We start from the raw sequence: 7112 nt of genomic DNA on the forward strand, positions 1-7112 counted from the left end.
CGGGGGTTAGCATTTGTATCACTAGGTAAACTTCCCAGTTTTCTTTCACCTATTAACCTTGCTAGGTTACTTCTTGTTCCAAATTTTGAATAGAAGCTTGTTGATTTCTAAATGCTTGAGCATTTTGTTCATTAGTTTGTTTTTGAGATGTGAAAAACTGCGTTTGAGTTTCAACTAGCTTCGTCATCATATCTTCTAAATTTGGCTTTTTATCATCGGTTTGTGGTGGTTTGTTTTGAAAATTAGGTCTTTGCTGATTGTAAGTATTATTGGATACTTGTTGATTGCTAGGACCTTGTTGGTTGTTGTATGGAACATTTCGGTTATAATTCTGGTTTTGATTGTAAATCGGTCTTGGCGGTTGATAATTATTCTGATAATTATTTCCAGGCCTTTGGTTTATGTATGAAATATTCTCTCTTTGTTCCATTGTTAGTTCAATACTGAGACAATCTTTTGTCAAATGTGGTCCTCCACACTGCTCACAACTAATTCGTATTGAGTGTATATCTTTAGTCATCTTTTCCATTCGTCTCTCGATAGCATCTATCTTTGTGGAAATGGAATCTAAGTCATGGCTAGAATTGGCTCTAGCTGCTTTAGATGATCTAACGATATCTTTTTCTTGATGCCACTCATGTGAGTGCGAAGCAGTGTTATCAATAATTTTGTAAGCATCAGTTTCGGTTTTCTTCATAATGGAACCACCAGCTGCTATATCGATGTCTTTCCTTGTAGTGATGTCGCATCCTTGGTAGAATATTTGTACTATTTGACAGGTGTCTAAACCATGTTGCGGACATCCTCTTAATAACTTTCCAAATCTTGTCCATGCCTCATATAGAGTTTCATTCGGTTTCTGTGTGAACATAACAATTTCTCCTTGAAGTCTTACGGCTTTAGATGCCGGAAAGAATTGTTTAAGAAATTTTTCAACTAAAACATCCCATGTATCAATCACCCCTTCAGGTAATGATTCCAACCAATCTTTGGCTTCTCCCTTTAAAGTCCAGGGAAATAACATGAGATATATCTGTTCATCCTCAACTTCTGTTATTTTAAATAGTGTGCAGATCCTATTAAAGGTACGAAGATGTTCATTTGGATCTTCCTTCAGCGCACCACTAAATTGGTATTGATTAGTCACCATATGTAGAATTTGTCCTTTGATTTTATAATCTGGCGCATTAATGTCAGGATGAGTAATTGCGTGACCTTGGCCAGTACGTTTAGCTCGCATTCGGTCTTCCATACTTAAAGGTTCTAGATTCTCCATAATTGAATTTGTAGAATCTGAATCACTAGAGGATTCTGATTTAATGGTTCGTTCCTCAATAATCTCTGTTTGAATGATTGGTGGTTCCGGAGGAAAAATTAATGGTTCAGGATCTATGAATCGTCCCTGCATATTCTCCGGATTCTCAATTGTGAGGTCGGGTTCAAAAAATAGATTATCGGAAATTTGAATTGGAGTACTTGGTCGACTGGATGACGATTCTAAAGAAAAATCAACGGCGGTAATATTTGCTAAATGTCTTGATCTAGTTACAGGTGGTGAACGTACAAAAGGTGGTGAACGTCTTGCTCGGTGCATTCACTGAATATCCTATTAGTTTTTAAAAGGAAAGAAAAATTATATAAGTTATCCAATTAATAGACTTTTCTGATTTTGCCCACGTTTCGAATAGCCAAAAGATGCAGCAGAGGGGCAGGATTCGTTTGGTCTCAATATAATTGAGGACTGTTTGGCTCCAATAACCCGGTCCACGTACAAATCCAGCTATTACTACGAACCAGAAAATTTTGATGTCTATCAATTTAACCACTTAAAATAAATTTTCGTAATTTAAAGAAATTTAGATAAGAAGTAGAATAAAAATCTATGTCCTAAAACTAGAATGGCGAGAAATAAGAAAGAAAAAGAGTGCGTCGAAATAGGTCGAAAAAGAAAAGGGTTGAAAAATAAAAGGCGTCGAAAAATAAGGGGTATAAAAGTGATGTTTAAAGCTAAGGGGTATAAAATACTATTAAATTTTACTAGGAAAAACTATTAAATATGATACAATTTTACACAAGATATTTATTTTTTTATAGAATGGATATACTTAAACCTTGCTACAACACTTATAGGCATTGTACCTAATCGTACAGTAGTGTAGTTTTTAGTAAGTCCGGTTCGTTCCACAGGGAATCTTTAAACAAAGCTTAACGCTATATTAGTTTTATTTTATAAAAATACAAATATATATATATATAAGTAATATTATTATTATAAAGGGGGGTTTTTTACCGTTTAATGATCGGTTTGTCGATTTTAAAAACTTTAGTCGCAGTTAAAACCTAATGTAAAATATTAAATAAATAAAAGACTTAATTTAAAGCGTAAAATAAATAACGATAATGAAATTACAATAAATAAAAGTGCGATAAAATAAACTTGCGATAATTAAAAGATGCGATAATTAAAAGTGCAATTAAATACAATAACAATAAATAAAAGTGCGATAATTAGAAGTGCAATTAAATATAAAAATAAAGGAATTATGCTTATTTAAACTTCCGTATTCATGATGTTTGACGTGTTGATTTTAGTTTTATGCCCATGGGTTAATTGTTCTTTGTCCTGGATTATTTAAAATGTCCATACGGATTTGTCCATAATAGTCCATCAGTCATAAATATAAAGAGCGAAAGCCTTCGTAAAATTATTCTTATTCCCGAAGTCAAATATTCCAACTAATTGGGGATTCGAATTGTAACAAGGTTTTAATACTTTGTTTAATGAATACACCAGGTTATTGACTGCGTGTAAACCAAGGTTTTACTACTTTGTTAACAATTACACCAATTACCTTTGAATGTAATTCACCCCTGTTTCAACAAGTCTATTAACTATTAATCCAGTTCCGTGTCCGGTAAAATGAATAATTATTGGTATTTATAGATATCCCGCCCACCGTACCCAGTCAAGCGTATGTGGTTATATATAAATACGTCGAATTATAAGTTTGTATATTAAATTAACAAGGTATTGTTTAGTTAATATAAAACCCATTAATAGCCTATAGTCTAATTTCCACAAGTGTCGTTCTTTTATCCAAACCCCAATTATGGTACAAAGCCCAATTACGCAATTTTAGTAATTAGCCCAACATCATGATTACTTCGATTTAAATAAGCATAATAATAACTTAGCTACGAGAGATTAAATTAAAAAGGTTGAACATAACTTACAATGATTAAAAATAGCGTAGCGTTACACGGACAGAATTTCGACTTACACCCTTACAACATTCGCTAACATACCCTTATTATTAGGATTTAAAATTAAAATTAAAATTAAAATATAAATATATATATATCTTACGTATAAGTAAGAAGAAGAAAAAGATTATGGATATTTTTACGATCAGAATGCGCGAGCTTTATAGGCAGTTTCAGTTTTTGGGGCTCCGCGACTCGCGGCATTTTTCCTCTTCAAGCTCCGCAAGTCGCGGAGTTTGCAAAACCAGCTCACACAAGTTTGTCTTTTAATTTGCTGACGGTTTATTATATAAAAATAATATATATATATATAATTTATATAATTAATTATATATTATATTATATTTATATACATAGTTAACTTGTAATTTTTAGTCCGTTGCGTCGAGCGTTGAGAGTTGACTCTGGTCCCGATTCCGGATTTTCGAACGTCCTTGCGTACAATTTAATATCTTGTACTTTGTGTTTTGAATCTTGTACTCTTGTAATTTCGAAACGTTTCTTATCAATAATTGGAACCTCTTTGATTGTATTTTGTACTTTTGAGCTTTTTGGTCGTTTGTGTCTTCAATTCGTTAAATCTGTCTTTTGTCTTCACCTTTTATTATTTAAATGAATATCACTTGTAAATAGAACAATTGCAACTAAAAGCTTGTCTTTCTTGAGGAATAATGCTATGAAATATATGTTCGTTTTTAGCATTATCAACAAGGTTTTGACATATCATATCGACACATCTATATATATTATTTGGAATAACCATAGACATTCTATATGCTGTAATGCTGGAGTTAGCTATACAGGGTTGAGGTTGATTCTACAATAATATATATACTTTGAGTTGTGATCGAGTCTGAGACATGTACACGGGTCATGATACGTATTAATAAATTCGAATATAATATATTAAACTATATAAGAATTATTGGATTGTTACTGTGAACTATCAACTGAGGACTACCAATATTGGACAATTAAAATGAATTAAAATATTGATTATAACATATGAAACTAAACAAATTCTTCAAGTTTGCCACTTGATTTCATTTTAAACCTCATTTGTATCTTGATGATTACAATCTGCGTTCAAATCTTTCATGATTCTTGAAAACACCTCAATTGAGAAGATGAATCAACTCCACTTCATCTACGGAAAAAAGGATTGATGCATATAGTTATGCACCTGAAAACACTCAGAACCTGAGTAAACGTTCAATATGTATCTGTGCTAGCTCCTTTGGCATTGTTATTACCAAAAATAACTTTGCAATCCCTTTCAAAATTAGCCAATTTTGTCACAGCTCTAGCAAATCAACTTCGAATTTTCGTTTGAAACAATCTTATTATAACCTTGATATATATGCGTGCTCTTTTATTGTTACCGGAGAACCTTTTATATTTCCCAATATTACCAGCAGATATATAAGCAACCTCGTTGCTCCTTGGTTTAAATCTCTCTGACAAATCACTATATTTATATATTGAAGTCTTATCATGAACTCATCGGCATTTTGTAACGATAATTACCATACCAAATATCGGGAGGCATCAATCGATAATCTCGAATTCCTCAGCGATTCTATGACAACAATTCTGAATTTCTGAAAAGCGCTTTAGTCTATGAATCAGTCTTCTGAGTTCTGAAAAAGCTGATGAAATCTTTAGCGAATACCTTGCTCCTTAATCTAAATCCTTGCGGACGAATTTCTTCATCATCTTTTGATCTTAAATATTTTAAATTCTAAAGATATCATCGTATCTTTTGTTATAAATATCTTAGATATTTCTGAAGATACCTTCATAAATATCTTTATTTGAAATTATCTATCTCTTCATGCTATCCGTGTTACGTTATAAAGGAAAACTATCTTAGTTTCTAAATTTCTTTAAAATTCGAGTTTGAATTATGAATGGTTTCTGGAGAAGTGTTGGGAATTAAAGCATGAATTAGTATAATATAATGACGTCAGGCCAACGTGGTTATATTACAGTAAGTCATGTTGAATTTCTAATGGAACGTGATGATGGTTCACAGATCTTACCCTCATCATGTGCCATGATACATAACTCTTTCATTCTACTTAACCTCTAAACATATCAAGAGATTATTTTCTTGATAGTTCTATCCTTACCGTGATTCCAACAGTTTGCTAATTAATCATGATATTACATTTTCTTTCTGATTAGAAGATTTCCTTAAATTCTTTGAATTTCGGAAATTCGCCACGACTACGTCAAAAGTTCAGAAGAAACTTTTCACTCTTTTGTGATAGCTTCACTCGTATGCTTCACATGATGGAATCGTTTTATCTATATTAATCAATAATGATAAAACTCTAACTCATATTCGTCATGAAAACATTTTTATTGTTAGCCATGACGACCTCACTCAAATTTCGGGACGAAATTTCTTTAACGGGTAGGTACTGTAGTGAGCCGGAAAATTTCGACTAATTTTAAATCAAACTCTCGATACGATATTGTATTTTCAACACGATAAGCAAAGTCTGTTAGGTTGGATCTCAAAAATTATGAGCTGTTTCATATATTCAATTGACCTTCTACCATACCCAACGATTCACGAACAACTATTTGTAAATAATTACATATATATATATATATATATATATATATATATATATATATATATATATATATATATATATATATAAATATTACTTGTAAATATATAATATTATATTTAGTTGTTTAAAAGAATATAATTAATATATTTATTTACTTAAACTTGTTAATTAAGATTTGATATATATATATATATATATATATATATATATATATATATATATATATATATATATATATATATATATATATATATATATATATATATATATATATATATATAATGTGTATATTGAAAATGAATGATTTCGAGCCTAATTAGTAAACGTCAGTAGCACTCGGTTGACGTTTCGTTAGTTTTAATATAGATATATTACATGTTCATGAAGGACTAAAATAAAAGTTGAACTGTAAATCGATTACGAAGATGTTAGATTTGTTAAAAATATTTTTACCTTTTTAAGTTTAAATATTAGTACTCCGTACATATAAATTGGAATAGAAAATAAATAATTATCGAACCTTTTTGATCAGGTTTCAAATAGTTAATGAGTGAAATAATTAAATATATTTAATCTAAAAATTTGGGATTTTTAGGGACACTTTTATACGTTAACTGTTTAGCAATTGACACGATATAGCCATCCGGGGAAAAGCGTCGGCAGATAATGTTAGATTCAAGGCTGCTTGATTGTTTATTTTACACGTTTTATGAATCCTTGATATTATTAAAGTTATGTGTGGTCCACTTGCAATTTTTATATTTTTCTTTGTTTATAACTGCATTCAAAGATACAAGGGATATATATGTATCTCTGTATCTTCTTCATTTAAGAAAACCTACCAACACTCAAACAATCTAAATATCGATCTTTGTTTTGTTTCAACTGCAACCTTCACCTTCTTCTATCATTAAATCATCACCATAACCTAAACCACCATGAGCCACTCTTGACAACCATCATAACCACCTCATGGCCACCATTAGTCCATCTCCCATGACCACTCGATTACCACCGAGAACCACCTTGTGTTCGTTCGATCACCACCTTCATCCACGTGAAAATCACCACCATGTAAACAACCCAATCACCACTTCTTCAACTTTTCTACTTGGTTCCTTGTATGCTATTATCATCAAAGACGAAACCCACAAACCATCATCAAGTTTGGACAACCCTCGGACTCCATTTAATCACCACTACAACACATCACAACAAAACTTACTTGCTGGCTACTATTCCTTTTGTTTATGATTGTGTACA

The 7112-nt window shown here is 31.3% G+C and overlaps 1 non-coding gene across 1 annotated transcript; it reads left to right on the plus strand.

Moving 5' to 3' along the window:
• The first annotated feature begins 785 nt into the window (after positions 1-785).
• On the plus strand, positions 786-892 carry LOC139856434 (small nucleolar RNA R71). Its single transcript, XR_011761916.1, has one exon. It is a non-coding gene; the product is annotated as a small nucleolar RNA R71 (small nucleolar RNA).
• Positions 893-7112: the final 6220 nt, after the last annotated feature.

The sequence above is a fragment of the Rutidosis leptorrhynchoides genome, chromosome 6, assembly GCF_046630445.1.
Source record: "Rutidosis leptorrhynchoides isolate AG116_Rl617_1_P2 chromosome 6, CSIRO_AGI_Rlap_v1, whole genome shotgun sequence".
Lineage (NCBI taxonomy): Eukaryota > Viridiplantae > Streptophyta > Magnoliopsida > Asterales > Asteraceae > Rutidosis > Rutidosis leptorrhynchoides.